The following is a 20,628-nucleotide window of genomic DNA, read 5'->3' as shown; positions in this document are numbered from 1 at the left end:
GGGGAACCCCAGTTTGTGAGAATTTCCTTTGGAAATTCAACACGGAAAAACAGCTCTATAAAATGTTTCCCAATGGTCTTGCTATCGGGACTACAAAGGGGGAAGGCCTCCGGATAACAGGTGGCATAACCTACGATAACGAGGGCGTATTGGGATCCCTTACTGATTTTTGATAAGGGGCCGATAAGGTCCATTCCGATTCTTTCGAATGAGGTTCCCATCATTGGTAAGGGTTGAAGGGGTGCCTTGGGAGGTAGGTAGGGGTTTATCTTTTGACATAGTTCACAGTCTAGGCAGTATTCTCCTATATGGGCGGAAATACCAGGCCAGTAGAAATTCGCAAGGATTTCTTTGCTTGTATTCTCCGGGCCCAGATGTCCAGCTAATAAATGGGAATGGGTCTAAAACATTATTCGGTCTTGAAATTCCTTTGGTACTAACAATTGGGAAGGGTCAGTGGGCCCCAGGATTCAGAATAAAAGCCCATTTTGTATCTGTATATAGGGAAACACCTGGGTACTGTTCTGTCTGGCTTTGTCCCAGATAGGTTGTAGGAGTGCGTCATTCATGTGAGTAAAACTGAAGTTACGGTCAATCATCCATGGCTCAGGATCTAAAAGAGCATACTTGGGGACAGAGTCCTGGTTCCTTTTTCTCTGGATCAGCATGGTATAGAACATTTCTATAAAATGAGGATTATCAGTTCCTAAGATGAGGTATTCAGGTAGGTTAGGGATTACTCCTACTTCTATGTCGGTGGATCCGCTGGATGTGGAAAGCTCCAGCCTAGCAACGGGATACTGTTTATCATCTCCATGTACACATCTAGGGCCCGATGTAGGTAATTCCGATTTACCGACTCTTAAATACCGAATCATACCGATTCGGTATTTAAGAGTCGGTAAATAGGAAGCAGGCAGATGTAGGTAATAAATTACCGATTCTGTACGATTCGGTATTTACCGAATCGGTAAATACCGAATCGCTATTTCCCCTTGATTCCTATGGGCCTTGAAGCCCATAGGAATCAAAGGGAAATACCGAATCGGTATTTACCGATTCGGTAAATACCGAATCCTGCAAGGGTGAACGGGGTGTCACTTTGACACCCTGTAGCACCCCAATTCCAGGCTTGTGTGTCATGTGGCACACATACATGCCCTAAGGGCATGTCTGTGTGTCACATGGCATAGGTGTACATGCACAGATGTGCATGTACATCTGAATTCGGTATTCTACCACCCAATTGTATTGGGTGGTAAAATACCGAATCCTGAAGGCCTGTAGCACTGTAAACAGTGCTACCTACATCTGGGATTTACTGAATTGGTTAAAATTACCGATTAGGTATTTTACAGAATCTGTAAATCTACCGATTCGGTAAATTTACCGATACTGTAAAATAATGGCCCCTACATCTCAATCACCAAATACCGGTCGGTTACGGCCGAATTCGGCCGTTACCGACCGGTATTTGGTGACCTACATCGGGCCCCTGATGTGTACATATCTTTTGGACAAGATATGAAAAGGAAAATCAAGTTCTGCCCTTATAACAGATTGCTTACAACCAGAGTCTAACAAGGCAGTTGTTGCCTTTTTGTTGATTTGCACACTTACAAGAAACATGGGACCCATTTCTTGTGTAAGATAAACGGGGTGTGGGGCATAATTGATCTCCATTGGTTCATCTGATACTTTCTTGTTTTTGCAAAAACAGGCAATATGACCCCACTCGCCACATTCAAAACAGTGGGTCCAGATGGAAGCAGGAGGTCTGGTTTGGTCTGGATGGCTCTCCTACCCTGAGTGTTCTGTTCTGTGTTCTTTCCAGATGAAGATTAGCGGCCCTGGGGTTATGTCGATGGGGTCTCTCCACTTCATGGGAGGCAATTCGGCACTGAATCTGTGAGAAGGATGTGGCCATTTTAACAGCTTGTTCACTATTGAGTCCTGAATGTTGGCATAACCACTGTTGAGTCTGGTGGGGGAGAGCTTCAATTCACTGTTCAAGGCATATTTTCTCCATGATCTCTTCCTTAGTGTGATCAAGGGGTATTAGCTAATTATCAACAGCTGTTCTCAATTGTAATATAGCACTTTTGGGTTGTCACCAGGCTTTCCCCACTCTTGTCTGAAGTGCAGTCTGTATGCTTCTTCATCCAGACCTACCCTATCTGTTAATACTTTCTTTACATGCTCGTAGGTGGCAGTTCCTTGAGGATTGGCAGTTTGGTATGCTGCCTGGGCATCTCCGGACAACAATGGGGCTAAATAAAAAGGCCATCTTTCTAGGGGCCAGGCAAAGTGCCCTTGCTGTACGTTCAAAATATGTTAAAAAGGCATCAAGGTCGTCACGGGGTAACAGCTTCTGTAAAGTTACCATTGGGGCGTTGTGTGGAATCGTTTTATAGGTTGTTAATCCTGAAGTCACCTGTATCTGTTCTTGAGCAAATTTGGAGCTTTCATTGCCCTTGTACGAGATGCTCTATCAAAGCTTCCATTTTTATCAATAGTAGGGCTTATTCCCGCATTCCCCACCATATGTAACCGGATGCCTGAAGTGGGTATTAAGAAAACCACTGAAGATGGCCTCAAACTGTATTTTAACTCCTTTACTGAAATATATACGGTTATTTAATTGTTAACAGGGCAAAATCCTTGTTCATGTTTTCCAACGTCTTCTTTCTCTTTCAGCTTCTTTCAGGCCAGCACCCTCGACAGAAAACAAAGAGCCAGGTGTGAGTCTGCCCTTGTTTAATAGGGGGGGAGAATTTGCATTACTATTGGGAGGGGCGGCTCGTTTAGCTACCTATTGATTATATGGAAAAAGAAAAAAAAATATTGAAAAGTGTAAAGCTGTAGTTCTCCCCCAATGAGGACGCTGGACGTTGGTTGGTTATTTGTATTTTTATTAATTAAACCAGCCCCAAAGAGCGCCGAGCCGCATCTGCTCCGTGTCGGCTATTTCGCGCTTCTCCTTCGCCTGCACGTGCATCCCTCAACATGGCGGCCGCACGTCACGCCTGTACGTGACGTGCATTAACTAGACCGTGCCGCTACATATCTCTACTTTTTCCCAACAAACATTAAACTCACTGTCCGTCGCTCATATCAAAGTCTCGAAATCTTGTAGGCTTAACCACCGCTCTACCATTCCCTGTGAGCCTCGGGGGGTCAGGCGGGATCACTCTCTCCTGCGTCTCTTCGCTCCTTCCTCCACTCTCAAGCGCGGTCGCGCCTCCATCTCGCCTGCTCATTCCCGCTTCACTAACCAGTCCTTGATCACCATAGTCTATTCTCTCTCTCCGCTGTTCTCCTTCGCTCACCTCCAACTCTCAATTTGATCGTTCTTGTTCCTGAGACCTTTCTTCTCCATCTACTGGGTCCTCTCCACCTCGGTTCCATCCTTGCACTCCGCTGCATCTAGCCATGCGATCCTGTGACCACACGTTGCCATCACTCAGTAAAGCCACTCTACCCCTCACTTCCTTGACTTGCAGGGGCTTGCTGTATTTACTCTCTCCCTTCCTCCTTAGCGTGGCCAATTTTACTCGCACCCATTCCCCTTTCTCCAGCTCGGTCTCCTTCACATTTCTCCGGGCGTTGTAGTGTCTAGAGTAAACGGCTTGGGCTTTCTCCAGGTTGGCTCGCACCACCGCAGGGGACCATTCACTTGTTATGACTCTTTCCTTCCACACGCGGTTGTCCCGGGTGAATGGTTCGCGGCCTCTCAGTATTTGAAAAGGGCTGTACCCTGTCCCTGTGGGGGTGATCCTGTACGCCCACACCATGCGTTCAATCTCTCTTTCCCAGTCCTTGTTGTTGGAGATGGATGCCTGCACAGAGCCCATTACCACTCTGTTAAATCGCTCCACAAGTCCGTTCATAGCCGGGTGGTATATGGACGTGTGCTTTGCTAGAATTCCGTTTCTTTGCATAAAGTTACTCCATTTCTCTGATCTAAATTGGGGGCCATTGTCGCTTAAGATGGACTTCGGGATTCCTTCCCTCACGAACGTGTCCGCCAGGAACTTTATGATGGTCTCGGTGTCCATCGTCTCGTCTATTTTCAGCTCTGGCCATTTCGAGTACCTATCCACCATGACACACACATACTTCTGGACTCCATGCTCATCCAGGATAGGGCCCAGTATATCCACGGACAACTCCTCCCACGGATTCCTTGGGGGGTCAAATTTGCCAAGGGCCGGGCGGAGTGGTTTGACCGTTTTGTCTACCCCTTGGCACTGGGGGCAGTCTCTGACGTGCCTCTCAGCCCTCACGTCCATCCCTGGCCACCAGTAGTTTTGCTTGGCCCTTAGTTTCAGTTTTGCGATCCCCAAGTGTCCCTCATGGAGCATGTCCAATAGTTTGGGGATGATTTCTGCTGGAGGGATGACTTTCTCCCCTCTGTATACAAACACTCCTTGGTCGTCCATCGACAACTCTTCTCTGACCTCGAAGTAGGGGTTGAGGCCTCCACGGGTCAGTCTCTTCTCAGGCCATCCCTTTGTGATGTAGGATTTTACTTCCTCAAGGACTTGATCTTTCCCATAGGCCTGCCTCCATTCCAGATGCCCAATGGTTTTCTCTTGGTCTTCCATGAGTGCCACCATTTCTTCTGCCCCTTCTTGGTTCTCTCCCGTCTGGTCCATAGCTGCCGCTCTACTCAGGTAGTCTGCCACCTGATTCCTGCTGCCGGGGATGTGTTCTACATCGTACCTAAATTCTAGCAACTTGAGGGTCATCTTTGAGATCCGCGGCGTGGCACTTGCGTGTCCGCTGGACGTTAGCACCTTCAGTAAGGGTTTGTGATCTGTATTTAACAAGAACCGTGTGCCCCACAAGAACTGCCTGAACCGGGTCATGGCCCATACGACCGCCAGCATCTCCTTTTCAATTACACTGTACTTCTTCTCGGTCTCACTGAGCGTGCGGGATGCAAAACTGATCGTTTCCATCCTCCCTTGACCTCGATCTTGCATAAGGACAGCGCCCAGTCCCTTGTCGCTGGCGTCCGTAGTTAGTACCGTGGTTCCTTGGGGGTCATATCCTTGGAGTGGGACTGCTCCGGCCACCTCTCTCTTGACAATCTCGAATTCACCTTGCGCCGCCTCCGACCAGCAGAATTCCGTGTTGTCCCGTGTCAGCTGCCTCATGTGATGGGTTTTGGATGCGAAGTGCTGCACGAACTTACTATAATATTCCGCCATTCCGAGGAACGATCGGACTTCTTCTTTGTTGGACGGCGGTGGCGCCTCGCAGATGGCTCTCACATTGTCTGTTTTCGGGGTGACTCCTCGCACCCCTATCTCATGCCCCAGGTACGTGACGGACTCCATTCCTATCGGGCACTTGGTCCATTCGGCAGTGAGGCCCTTATTCTCGAGGATCTTCAGCAACTTTCCTAGTTTGTTGTCGTGATCCGGCCTGTCTCGCCCCATTACCAGGATGTCGTCCTGAAAATATTGGACTCCTTCAGTATCTTTGAACAGTTGGTGCATCAACTTTTGGAACACCGCAGCCGCCGAGGCCAGCCCGAACGGCATGCGGCGGAACTGGTAGCACCCGAATGGGGTGATGAAGGAAGTGAGTTTTCGGCTTTCCGGATGCAGGGCGATCTGGTGGTAGGCGGAGGTCAAGTCTATTGTGGAATACCATTTGACTCCCCTGGTTCTGGCCAACATTTCCTCGATCCGGGGTAAGGGGAACTTTTCCACCACTATGCTCTTGTTCAACTCACGTAGGTCGACACACAGCCTGATCTTCCCGCTGGGCTTCTTCACTACCACTAGGGGTGCAAGCCACTCCGCGCACGTGATAGGTTCTATGATCCCTTTCCGTTCCAGATCCAGCAGTTCTTCCTGCACTGCGTCCCTCACCGCCAGAGGCACATTCCTCACTTTGTGGGCGACCGGTACTGCATCGTCCTTCAGGACTATCTTGTGTGCAAATTTTTCCATCCTTCCGACTGTGCCACCGAACACCTTGGGGTACTCTTCCTTCCATTTGTCTAGGTCAGGCCAGGTCCCCGGTTCTGTGAGTAGTATCTGTTCCTTGCCCCCAGGGTCCAGCTTGATGCCCAGGTCTCCTTGGTCGAGCCATCCTAGGACCGAGGGTCCTCTCTCAGATATGTACAGTTTGCAGAAGGCTGACCGGCCTCTAAACTTAAAATCTAATGGTCTGAATCCTGCCATGGGAATGCGGTCCCCGTTGTACGTCACTGGGCAGATGTCCAGCTTCTCCAGTTCTGGGCCTAAGTGCAGTGCAAAACTCTCCTCCCACACCGCTCTTTGGATGATGGTGTAGGGTGATCCGGTGTCAGCCACGACCTTTATCGGTATTCCGCGAATCAGCATCTCCAGGACCGGTTTCATCGTTCTCTTGCCATCAACCTTCAACACTTGGCCATCTACGCTTAGTGCTTGATCTTCTATGTAGATGATTGTGACGACGTCATCCTCTGCGCCTTCCTCTTGTTCTTCGTCGTCCTGTCCGACATACTTCACCATGCTCTTCGAGGACTTCCTCCGACACACCTTCTCATAGTGGCCCACTATGCCGCAGTACAAACATTTGGCGCGGAATGCTGGGCACTTCCTGTCGTGCGCCTCGTGCGACCAGCTCCCGCACCGATAGCATGGTTTCTTGCTACTACCCACTTGTTTCCCTGGAGGGCCTGGGTTGCCTTGCCATTTGTTGGGTCCCTTTGCTGCCGCACCCTTGTTCTTATAGTCCCTGCGGGGCTCTTCCTCACCTATTCTGTTCACCATGGCGTTGGGGGCTGTCTCTTTCCTCGTTGCTTCCACACACCTGCGCGCCAGTTCTGCCCTTTTGACTATTACCATCACCTCCTTTAGGGTGGTGTCCCCACTGGCCCACAACTTGTCCTGCACCGATGTGCACGTGGTATGCATCACTACCTGGTCTTTGATGAACTCCTCTTCCCAATTATCATACTTGCACGTGGTCGCTAGTCTCTTCAAGGCCGCAACATATTCCTCAACTGTCTCTCCCGGGCGTTGTTTCCTTTGCTGAAAATTGAACCTGTCCACTGAAACGCACACCGCCGGCCTGTAGTGCTCGTTCAGGTCTTCTATGGCATGGGCATACACGTCTACGTCAGTGCTTCCTCTCTCCTTTGGCACTAGGCTTTTGTAAATTCTCAGGCCTTCTGGGCCCAGGTTGAGCAATAATATGCGTTTCTTCCTCTTGGGATTAAATTGTTCTTCACTCTCATCCTCCAGGACTCCTATGAAATTATCGATGTATTCCCTCCAGTCTTCCCACTTCATAAGTGGTACCCCTGGTCTGGGCAGGAACTGCACTGGCGCCATCGCATACCCCGCCTGCGCACTCATTTGCTCTTGATCGCGGGATGTGCGCTCTCTTGGCCTCTGGGACTTCCTGGCGTGTTGTCCTGTTCTTCCTTGACTGTTTGCGCTTGGGGACTGCCCTCGTCTGCCCCCTCAATCTTGCCTGGGGGATCCAGCGCAGTCCTGCCTGCCTGGTGGGTCGCAGCGTGCTCCGGCGCACTTTGCTTTGTGTCTGTGGGGCTTGGGCTACCCCTTCGGGCAGGTAAGTACCTCCTCTGGGCTGTGCTGTGCTCTGCCACACTCTTTGGGGTGTGGTACCTGTGTGGGGGCTGCTGGTCACTTCTAGACCGCCTGCTCCTCCTGGCACCAGGTGTCTCGTGGTCCTGTCCCTTGCTGCGTGCCCTCTAGCCACCTATGGATGCTGTTTCCTTGGTGGACTGGTTCTGTGCAGGGGGTGGGGGGGGTCTAGCATCCCACCCTCGTCGCCATTGTAAAGCTGTAGTTCTCCCCCAATGAGGACGCTGGACGTTGGTTGGTTAATTGTATTTTTATTAATTAAACCAGCCCCAAAGAGCGCCGAGCCGCATCTGCTCCGTGTCGGCTATTTCGCGCTTCTCCTTCACCTGCGCGCGCATCCCTCAACATGGCGGCCGCACGTCACGCCTGTACGTGACGTGCATTAACTAGACCGCGCCGCTACAAAAAGCACTAAATTAAATATTGTACTGGCTTGGGCCGTTGTATCCCTGTTCGCTTCACCTGTAGAAGAGGGGGTCTATCTGTTTGTCCCTTTTTTTAAAAAAAACTTTTAATCCCTCCCTCCCTTTCTTATTCCTTTTCGTCTCTTTATTTGATTAGCCCCTGTCTTAGAGGCGTCCTTTCTTTCCTGTTCTGGGGATTCCCTTTTTCCTTTTCTCCTCCCCTACCCCCCCTTTACACTTCTCTCGTACTTTAGCTTGACTGCTGGTTTCTATTAAAGAAACGGGCACGCACCTGGCGGAGCCATGCCCCTCCTGCGACACGCCAGGAACCTTCAGCTGACTGGCGGCAAGGGAGCTCCTTCCCAGCCGGATCTTCTCCTTGGGGTATCACGGACAGCATGGGCTCCCTCTGCTTTGCTCCTTCCCGCGTTCCTCCTGCAGCACGCGCCTGGTCTCCGTCTTCACTCTCCTCTTGTGTGCTGTGCGCACCGCCGTCCACTTCTTGTTCCGAGTCAGTTGTGGTGACGTGTCTCCTCCCCTGTGCCTGACTTCCGAGTCAGGCAAGGATGAACAAACTGTCGATTGCGTTGCCATCACCGGGTTGGAGGCAGTCACTGTTCCAATAAAAGCAGGCTATGGAAGAAAGAGATCCCTATAATTTAGAATAGACAGGTCCAAAGCAGAAAGCACTGCTGTGCCCTTCTTATCATGACTGGTACTCCTGTTCTCCTCACCAGACAGAACGAGAAATACCTGCATGACCGTTATTTTATTCCATCTGAAGCCTACAAACCATATGACACAAAGTGATCACAACAAAAGTGAAGAGTAATGGCTTTAAAAACAATCACATGAATGATAAATATCCCTACCTGCCTCATATAGAGATTTTCTTTAGAAAGCAAGACTCAATTGTACATAGTCAGTGAGTAAATGTACAACACAACAAACACAGTTGGTAGAGCCCTAACGAGAGGGTAATTCAGTAACGCTGACTGAAAGAACACAAGTGATGCACTTGAGCAGTTCAGATGTTGCCATCACTCTTAGAGAGTTTTTGAAATATTGAGTGTGTAGTTGCTTCCCCGAACCCTGAACATTTTTCATGAATTTAGTGTACATAGAAATTGAGCAGATAGCTTACGAGTGAGTACTCTCTGTATGTCATGAACTTGGATTGATAGTGAATTGTGCGACCGATTTACTAAGTTTTGATGCAACACAGAGCAGCAACCAAACATATGAAGCTATTCTGCATTTAATCGAGAAAGAAAACAAAGTGCCACCTCTATTAAGATATGGCTCTGTTGTTCTCTCTTCCAGCGCTAGTGCATTTTAGGCTATCATGCGTCAATGCACACATCCTTGTGCAAGGGTGTGCATGTTTTAACAAGCATAGTTTTTATACTGAAAGGGAATCCTTCTAGTACAAAATAACTATGCCTTAACACTTTTGCTACACTGCATGTGTGCTGTACAGTGCAGCACACATGCAAAGCTGGAAAAATGTGTTAGATTTTAATGCTTGCTCCACTGTTACGCCAGCCTTGAGAATGTGTCATTTTTTGGAGCAAATCCTGGTCTACAAATATTAGTATACAGAGATTTCCATCCAAACCCAATGGTGGATGAATGGGAATGCCTATGTACCACCCATTGTTTGCCTCTTTGACTGAACGTAGCACAAAGTAGAATATAGGGCTAATTTGCATTACTTTAGGCAGCTTTCCAATCCAAATTATAATTTGCATTGAAAAGTAAAATTTACCACACCACTTTGTACTGGACTTCCTTACTTTTGTGACACAAAACCAATGTAAACTCTTAATAAATCTGGGCCAGAATTGTAAAATGCTGCTTATATCACTAAAATGAGTGAGACATTTGTACTTGAAATGTTCAACAATAATCCCTATTCCCTGACGACAATGCCATGAGTTACCCAATAAAAGTCAGTTTATCATGTTCTCTATTTCTATATCCCTTATCGTTAATAAATGTGAAGCAATATGAATTTAGAATAACCACATACTATTAAGAAGCAAGTCAGGACAAATGGTTCAAATTTACTTTCCATTTGTGTGATTACCATGAGGTTTGTTTGCAGGAATACTGGAAGTATCTGTCGTTTTGTGTAACCATTGTTACAACTTTCGAAGAGCCAGCAAAAAAAAACCAAAAGTAAAAGCTTGTCCAAATGGTGGACTACTCATTTTTGTAAACAACAAACTACATGTGGAAGGCACAATAATTAAGTCATTGTCAAACACCCATTAGCAGTTATCTTGGGAGTTGGCAATAAGGTAAACTTCTTGATTATTAATGTTTATCTCCCACCAAGGATAAAAATAATAAATTGAACTGCTACCCTACCCTTGATCAGATAGGACCAATTTTGAAATTGAATACACATGCAATCACTATATTAATAGGTGACTTTAACCAAAATCTTTGTTTATCTTATACAGGATTGCAGACTGACGATTCTCCCAACACAGCGTACAGCATCGAACCATTACAGGTAGTGAATCTGAGTTCTCGACCAGCTGGTACTCTCATTTTCAATCGCTTATTAGAAATGAGAATTAGGTCACTTAATGGCAGGCTTGTGAATAATCGTCCAGCTATTTCAAATGTAAGTTTAAATATAAAATAGCACACACCTGTATGCACTTCTCCAATTTGTGAGAAAAAGGAGCAATAAAGAAAGTGACAATAATCCACAAGGAAATCTTTTACATTATGATCATCCTCAACATAAGGATTTTACTACAATTAGTGATGAACAGATAATCTTGATGAATAATTTGAAACTAAGATGAATTTTGAATTTAACAATAAATTGAGTCATTTGGAAAATCAAGATTTCATAATTGGTAGAAATTTGAATTTCAGCTCTAAACACCAAGCAACAAATGCATGGATATTGGATTGTGAACCACCTGACTCACTAGTTTCTTTCCTTTAAAATAATTAGTAGTTATGGTCATATATTTCATATCAAAAGTTAGAAAGAAGAAAGATATAACAAATATAAACAGACTGTTAAGACTTTTAAGTATAACCATCAATTAAATGCTTGGAAAAAACTTCAAGAGGTTATCAATTCAGGCAATATCGCTACACCAAACATTATTGGACTATAGTCTGATAGTGCTCTTTGTATCTCTCAAGCAGAATAAGTTCCAGATCTAAAGACCAAGCACCATTTGCATAGATATTTAGTTAGGAAATCATCTGACTTATGGGTTTCTTTCTTTTAAAATAATTAGCAGTGATGGTCACAGATTTCATACCAAAAGTCATAAGAAGAGAGATTGATTATCATTGCTTGCTTAAAGATATTACCCCAAATAGCTTTTTTAACCTAGAGAACCCTCAATCAAGGGAGCAAGACAGACAGATAAAACAGCTGGAAACCAACAGAAACAAATGAACACGGGAATTATGTGTAACTAGCCATATAATGCTTCGATACAACTTCAAGAGTTTATCAGTTCAGGAAACACAAAACAATGTTGATGCCTGATTTGATTTGACAACATTTTTAATGAATATATAACATTTCTAACAGCTACTCGGAAAATCGTATATATGGAGTATTCTCAAGTAATATCACTACACTAATCAGTATTGGACTATATTCTGAGAGTAACCTGTGAATCACTCAAACAAAAATTACATATTTGAGAGTTGTCTCTCGCAAGCAGCAGGTCCAAACGTGATTTCAAATGCAGTAATGAAACACAATATACTCTTGGGGAATACTCTGCAAATATATTTATTTACAAAGGTGATAAAAAGCTGGACAGATTCCACAATCTTGGAAAGGCTCATAAATCTCACCAATACATACAAAGGGGGCCAAATCAACCGTTAAAAATATCGGCTAATCAGCTTTTTGATGCAGAAGGCAAGCTATATGCAAATTTCTGATTTAATACATTATCAACTCGAGCTATCCAGCATAATTTGACTAAGTTACACCAAACAGGGTTATAAACTGGATGTGTTGCTATTAATAACACTGTTGCTCTCACGCTGCTAATAAAGAAGTTGAACAGCAAAAAATGCAATAATCTCTTTGCAAATTATATAGCCTTATAGCCCGCCGTAGAGGGCAATACTGGCTATTAAAGGCCCTCTCCAGCGTTAAAGGCCCGAGCCGAAGACGAGGGCCTTTAACAAGGGAGAGGGACTTTAATCGCCGGTATAGCCCAGCTGCGAAGGGCTATAAGGCTATTAGAACATTCTGCACCTAGAGGGCAGAATGTTCTTGCAAAAAAAAGAACAAAGCCTTATGGGAGGGTGAGGGGCTTGGAATCCCCTCAGGCTCCCTGAAGCCTTTGTTCACAGCCAGAGCTGTGAACAAAGAAACATTGGAATGTTGGAGCTCAAGGCTTATATCAGCCATTATAAGCCCGGAGCACTCCATTGTTTTTAATGGAGCTCCCAACATTCCAATGTTCTAATATACATTATTCTATGGCCTTTGATAAAGTCGATCTAGGATGGCTATGACATAAACTACTAGATTTGGGCATAGATCCACCACTCTATAATTTTAATAGCTCTACATTAAGACACTTGGTTGAAGATAATACTACCAAATGCAAATAGCCTGCTTTCCACGTTCTATACAGAGAACTGTTTAAAACAGGGATGCATTCTTGCACCATTTCTGCCTTCATTATGCATTTCTAGCTTGGCTGACTACTTGGAAGTCTCAGATGGGAAACCTCTTAAATAGCACAACATTTTCCTCACATGATGTGGTCCACAGCAGCTACTTCCCAGGTGAATGAATTCATTATTGTGATTTGACTAAGGGGCTTAATACGAGTCTGGTGGTTCATGGACTGGCAGACTCACAGGTGCATGGTGGTGGCGGTCTCCTGACTGCCCTATTATGACCAGTGAGGTTGGGCCGCACTGAAACCAAGGCAACTGCCAGGGATTAGAGATCTCTGGCAGTGGTGCATTGGGCTTGAGACTGCAATATGCTTTGTGGGGCCGCTGCAGGCCTGCCCCTCTTATTACGAGTTCCCTCACCACCACACTTTTCTTAGCAGTGTGACTGCCATGAAAAGCGTGGCGTTGAGGAAACTCCTGGTGCCTGACATCATGTGAATGCAAATAGGGTGCACAACATGTGCCCCCCTGAGTGCATGCACCCCAGTACCTGCACGGCATGGACTACAGCACTCCATGCCATAAAGGTACTGCCTTTTTATTCTATTTTATAGGCACCTCCATAGGAGTGCCAAAGACCCGACCGCCAGACCCGGAGATAACTTATATAATAATAATAATAATCCACATTTGTATAGCGCACAATCACCCATTAGGGTCTCTAGGCGCTGGGGGCCGTCAGGAAGATTAAGCAAGCTATTGCCCAGAGTTGCATGGTGCTGGGCTAACCTGCCACCAGAGCCGGGGATCGAACCCTGATCCCCACATTCCAGCGTCAGTCGCCCTGACCGCAGCGCCACACCTCTCCCTCAGAACTGCGAGCAGTTCCTACATGAGTTTGGTGGTGCATGAGTGGGGCGGTCCATCTCCTGCACCGCCAAACTCATAATAAAGGCCTAACTGTGAACCTAACAAAAGTTAGGGTTCCAGCAAAGGTTTCAAAAAGGAATCTTGGCTTCTGCAGGATGCAAACCTCAATCATAGGCCAAGTAAACAAACATGACTAATTTGGATTGACTGTTATAACAAACTCTCCAGGTCTTATCACATTTTTTTTAAAAGGGCGGAGCACTAGCATAATAACCAAGTTAGTAAATAGTTTGACAAATATTTATGGTAGAAGAACCATTGGTTCATTAATTATAGCCCTTGAGTCTAAATTGATTCCTTCTATTTATGCATCGTGGGTAGTCTAATTTACAAGCCTTGGCAAATGCAAGTGGTTTCACCTGTGTGATTAATAATATTTTTTGTTGTTGTTGTAAGTTTTAGCTTGGTGAACAGTTGTGCAATATAAGTTACTGAAGCTCCATAAAAGTGTTATGACTTGTTTATTGAAAATAGCATTAGGTAAGGGGAGGAGGACAAAGAAAAAGTGTCAGGCAAACAAACAAATGTAGCCAAAAAGTACACAACGCATATGCAGTCCTAATGAAATATCTACACCATCCGTGAAGTTGTTAACTAATATAGAGTGAATGTGTACAAACAGCAGGAGATTGGAATTATATACAGTCATAAATAAACTTTTGTGAAGCCATGACTTTAATGTACAATATACAGTAAACTGCACACATGCTAGTACAGATCCTTTACTCCATAGTAAATTAAAAGAGGCCAAGAAGCTTCTAGCATAATATTTAGAAGGAAGGGTGCAGAAGAAGTTGAACGCTAGCAAGTTGGCACATTATGAGTATGGGGAAGGGTGTGGGAAGTTATTAGCTTGGAAGGAAAGATAATACTCGAAATGAGATCAAGGAAATAGTGATTAGGGCCTCCAAAGAACGATGTATGGAAGATCAAAAGATTGGGAGGGCTCCTTGGGGTTTCTTCCAAGATCTATACACTGATGATACAAAAGCAACACTAGCAGAAATCGGGAGGTGGTTGCAGCAGGATACCCTTCCTAATCTGGGTACAGAACAACAAACATCCCTTAATTATAAAATAACCACCCTGGTGATGGATAGACTTATAAAAGGATAACAAATATGAAAGCCCCAGGTTCCAACGGTTTACATAATGAATTATATAAGATGATAAAAGAGGAGCTCATGCATTTTCTTACTAAATTATTGAATTAGATATATGTTGATCACTGCCCACTTCCACCTGCATGGAATGAGGCAATAATAACACTCATTCTTAAACCTAATAAAGACCCCAAAAAATGTGAGTCATATAGACCAATATCCTTGCTTAACTCGTATTATAAAATATTCACGCAAATACTTGCTAAAAGATTGCATAGGGTTTTAGGGGATATTATACATAAAAAACAGAAAGGCTTATTGGAAGATAGACAGCTTCTTGATTTAATTCAAGATTTTATTAATGCGATTAACTTGGCGTTGGTGACGGCAAACCCTTTAACCATCCTAACTGTGGACGTTGCTAAGGCCTTTGATAGAGTTGGCTTGATAGAGTTTGATATGAAGTACTTACATAAAACAGTTTAGGGAGAAATTTCTCAGAGCACTAAAATCTATATATATATTGCCCCTACATCAAGGATTTTGGTCAATGGCTCATTTACTGCATCTTTTCACATAAGTAGAGGTACTCTGCAAGACTGTCCTCTATCACCCTTGTTATTTAATTTATATATAGAACCATTGGCTAGGAAAATAAAAGCAGAAAAAAACTTTTTTACCTTTCAAATATTTGGACTGGGTTAAAAAAGAAGCCTGCAGGTTATTCGTTAATCCATACAAGTGAATCTAGAGTCTCACTCACTGTAATAATGGAATTAGAATATTTTAGGAAAGGCTCAGGCTACTTAGTCAAAGAAGATAACACAGAGGTAATAACGTGGAATGGACCAACTGATATTCCTGTAGAAAAGACAGAAATTAGATATTTGAGAATTCATGTGGTTCAAGATCTGAAGAAAATTACAGATATAAATTTCAATAGACTCATGGTAGAAATTCAAAGACTTTTGCTCCTGTGGGCCAATCTCCCGCTTTCCATTTTAGGGAAAACAAACATCGTTAAAATGATAATCCTTCCCAAATTAACTGTTATTTTTAACACCCTTCCTCTGCATTTTAAAACAGAAAGATTTAAGAAGTTACATAAAGAACTCAGTAGCTTTATATGGAAGAACAAAAGTGTAAGGATCACGTGGAAAAGACTTCGGGGAAAAAAGTTGATGGAGGAATAGCTTTCCTAGATTTTCAACTATACTACTGGATTTTTTTCCTGAAAAATACAAGATGTCTGTTAATGGAAGACAATCACATTGCCTTAAGGTGCTCACAAAAAATCTCCCGGAGGAAGGCCAGCATTTTTTATTTAAATTTGGGCATCCTAAGTACTTTAAAAAGATTAAATGTAAGAACTTAACTGCAGCATGTAATGTATGGACTCAGGTTAAATGAATCTTGTGAATCCCATACTAGAGTAGCAAGACCCTGAAATGGAAATCTCCAGGGACACCACCCTGATTGCAAGACAGCTTAGCCGCTCCATTGCTATCAGCTGGTATAGTGCAATGTGGTCAGTTAGCCAAGAGAGGATCCCTGGTGTCGTAGGACTCTTTATTAAAAAGCACAGATTACACATTATCTAGAAGCAAATATTACCAATTAGCAAGTTGGTCCCACACTCAAGTCAATTTAAGGATGGAAACAGAAATTGAGGAAGAACTACAGAGGAACCAGACATACATTAAAGAGGTCTCTAAGTGGTATTGGGCTCTGGTTCAGGGAGAAGTTGGCACACCAACTCTACCAGAGAAGATCTGGAAACTGAACCTGCCAGGCACCAAAATCCTGCACTTATGGCAAATATCTATGTCTACACTTTGGTCAACAGTGAAGTCTGTACCACTTAGGAGGAATAATTTACTCACATTATGCAGGACGTACTGGTCTTCCAAGAACCTCTCAAAGATGGGTGGATGTAAGAAGAGATACTGCCCTAGGTGCGTGTTAAAGAATATGGATGAAGTCCATCTCATATGGGAGTGTCCTGCCATCCAGTCTTACTGGCAAGAAGTGGGTGAGGTGCTGACAGGAACCCTGGGTGTTAGCATTGAGGTATGCCTTCCATTGATTATCTTTGGGGTTCCAATCAGCAATGGGGTCTCTCTAAATCTGGGGAAACTCCAAACTCAGCTGATTTTCATCCTTGTAATTATTGCACGAAGAGAAATCTGTATAAATGGATCTCTAATATCTCAACATCTTGTTTGGACTGGGTGGCTTCTGCTAGAAACATTGGTAGACTAGACTGCCTAACTGGGTCAGCAAAGAGGAAGAAAATGTGGGCCCCCTTTTTCTTAAACTTTACTCAATGCCATTCACAATAGAGTGGGGTGTTTCCCAGTGGCTTTATAGCATAAACACAAATATTTATTTTAGAAGTCTGAGGATTAAGACAAACCTCAACAGTTGATGAGGATAGTGGTGGTTACAGTTTTAACTCTATTCAACATTTGATTGACGAAGACTGGTCAAAGGAGTTTAAAACGGTCTCCTGCCTATGCCATCTATGAGGAGAAACAAAAATAAATGACCCCACTGTCTCAAGGTACAGTAGTATAAAAGAGTGAATCAAGCACCTGCATAAGATCTGATCTGCCTGAAATGTAAAGGTCACATGTTGCACATCCTGCCATCACTCAGCCTTTTAGTCTTCAGTATAATATCAATGGCACTGAGCTAGATCTTATTATTGAGTCTTGCTATACACTGGTAGCTATGTTGAGTTGTGATGAAGATGCAATGAACATCTTTATGTTTTAAATACAGTAAGGATATGGCATGCTGTAGTGAAACTGATGAGTGCAAGATGCCTATTGTATGTCTTTGAAAAATAGTCTTGGGCTGGAGTGCCTGGTAATACATTTTATGTCAAGCTGCTCTAATGCATCTATTTGTCTGAGGGCTATAACTGCAAGCATCCACTCTTTTTGGTACATGTCCAGAATCTTTAATTCACTGCCATTTGAGTGCACTTGGCCAGTCTGCTCAGGCTGACACTGTGCTCTGAACATACCAAGGGCCTTTTGAGCTCAGGTGCGCTGCTGCCACGGAGTGTGTCTAATAAACCCCACTGTACTCTGTTGGAACAGCCCCAATTCAAATCCATACAAGTAATAATGGTTTGTCTCGCACATTTATAATGCCCTATTATTTCTTGTAGCATTGTTGATTCTACATGCTTAACTTTGCTCCGAGTCTGTGTGAGAAGCAAACAGATTAACAAAGGTGAAATTGCTTGTGGCCCAACAGCTCATGTATGCAGATGCAGCAAAGGAGGCTAGCAGCATCTTTTCATTTTCAAGGTTGGCGTACTCTCAAAATTGTGCTACAGAAGCTGATTGTACTTGTGAGGTAACATGCTGATTGGCGTGACACACAGCATTTTGTTTCATGTTGCTACGGTGACCAGGAAAGTGTAAGATGCATTGTAGAGTGCCTTTATAGTTTGAGTAAAACATCGTTCTGAGTGAAGATACAAAGGTGGAATGGTGCAACCAGTTTGAATCTCATTCAGAGGCATAATCTTCAAGCACAGACTCTAGAAAGCAGCATTTTATTTAAAAGGGAGAAACAAAGGTGTAATGTCAATCAGCTAGAGTAATGCTGTAGTGAACAACTGACAGAGATCACTTTATTATGACAACAAAGGGAACCAAACAGGACAATATTTAATGGGGTCCAGTGTACGTGTCCGAGAGACTAGTTACAAAGTAATGTACAAAGTTTCCCAGGAGGGGTGGTGAAAAGCTAGAGTATGTCAAGTGGAGCGTGAGCAGAGAAAGATAGGAAAAGCCAAAGAGGGGAATACCCTTGTTGGGACTAAAATCCTCACACACCTAGCAAGCTAGATGTCATGCTTCATCATATGGGTTTGCTCCTCGTCGGACTGGCGCTGCAATGTCCGACGGGCACCCATAGAGGGGCTTTTTAACGGAGATCTTTTGTCCCAGCAATATGATGCATGCGGGTGTGCGGGGAGGAAATAAGGGGTGTAGTCGTGAGAAGTGTGGTGAAAAGTAAAAAAGTTGAGTCAGTCCACAATGAAATTTATTAACGTGGCTGGCGCCCTTGGTTAAAATGGTGGGAGGGGAGATAAATGCTACTGGTAGTATTGAGCAATATACCTAAAACCCCCTGAACAGGTCAACATGTTTCATGCCCGGATGGCAATTCGTCAGGACCTTAGTGGGACGTACTACACAGGGAATGTTTTTTTAAATATAAATAAAGGGTGTTCATACAACCTTACGCCTTGCGGTCATATAGGGGCAGGCAAGGACGTCCTGCTGAGTAAGAGTGACCTAGAGAAGATACATAACAAAAAAACACAGTGGTCGTTCTGTATATGTAGTGTTGCAAGGTCACACACACAACTCGCTCAAAGACATACTCGTGGGTGAAAAAAGAGAACAATGACTGCAATGATACTCGCATGTGCCTACTCAATGGAGACAACAATGGATTACCATGCAGGAATTAAAAGTAGTAAAAATGACGTTGGACAAAGGACAAATGAGGAGAGGGACATAATTGCCGATCTTACCCTAAGGGAGATCATAAGATGCCCCGCAGTCTGCTCCAGTGGGACCTGCACGTGAAGGTCAGGAACCAGGGAGAAGAGGAAGAGTGCGTCGATGTGGAGCAATTATTCGTGCCCAACCGTAATGGAGTGATGGCATATGGGGGGTCAGGACTCATAGAATGGAAATTGCCAATGAGAAGGGAATACATCAGAACCACCGTTGGGGCGCCTCATAAGGCCAAAGTGAATCAAGGGAGCCAGAGGTAACCCTTGGGCCAAAGTGAGCACATGCACACCGAATCAGCACAGACTGTCCCCGCGCACCCAAGCAGGGATCGCCGGGGGGAGGAGCCAGTCGATGCCAAAACCACGCACAAGACACAACAGAGGCGACCTGTAATAAGGAGCTAAATCAGGCAGCACTCGCGTTCCATTGGCGGCGTCGAGCAAACGGAAGTATAGGCTAAACTCCCAACCCCATCAACAGAACCGCCCCCGGCCTGTATTAGGGCCGGCTGAGTGCACTCGACGGAGGCCGTTACAGCGGATTGAAGCAAACCTACCCGGAAAGCGTGCGGTCAGTGCCGCTAACACCTACCCCACCGTCTGGTCAGGACAGAGCAGCTGGTCACCGTACCAGTGTCCGTGTGGAGTATAAGTAGTACATGCCTCGCTGAGTCCGCGTGGGGGCGGGGCTTCTACGGAGAGCTGCGCATGCGTCAGAGTGAAAGGCTTCCGACCACTACAACGGAATCGTCAGTGTTGATAGACGCCCGAAAGGGAGCGGCCATCTTAGGGGTGACAAGTCAGGAGATCCGCTAGGTAAGGATGAATATAGAGTCAGCTTGGGAAAAGACAGAATTTCATACTATCGACCATGGTGATGGGCATTAACGTGATAGTGCCGACCATGGTACAGAATCATTGAGGCCACAAATGTCAAGTCGAAGTCGATGTACCCATCTCTGTTTGATTTTGAACAGTGCCCGCTGTGAGATGTGAGAATGGGACTCTAGGACTAACCATCGTATACTGTCTGCATGGTGGCCCTGCTCTGTGTAATGCTCATATAGCCTGGTGTGTGTCTTAAGACACCTGATATTGCTCTTATGTTCCATAATGCGTAGTTTCACTGGTCTCATAGTCATACCCAGAAGCGCTGCGAGGCCTCCGGGTAGTCAGGCGCTATATAAGTGCAATTTTTCATTTCATTTCATTTCATAATGTTTATTGCAGGGGCAAGTGATGAGATAAATGCATCTGGAACTATTGCAATTCGTATGTTTGCGTAACTGCCACTTGAAGGTCTCTGTGAGCATAATCTCCTTGATGGGTCGTGTTTGGGGACAGACAACGCAGCCCCCGCAAGGGAAGTGCCCTGTTACTGGAGGGTGACCCCATAA

This window comes from Lissotriton helveticus, chromosome 4_1, assembly GCF_964261635.1.
Source record: "Lissotriton helveticus chromosome 4_1, aLisHel1.1, whole genome shotgun sequence".
NCBI lineage: Eukaryota > Metazoa > Chordata > Amphibia > Caudata > Salamandridae > Lissotriton > Lissotriton helveticus.
Note: the sequence above shows the minus strand (reverse complement) of the source record.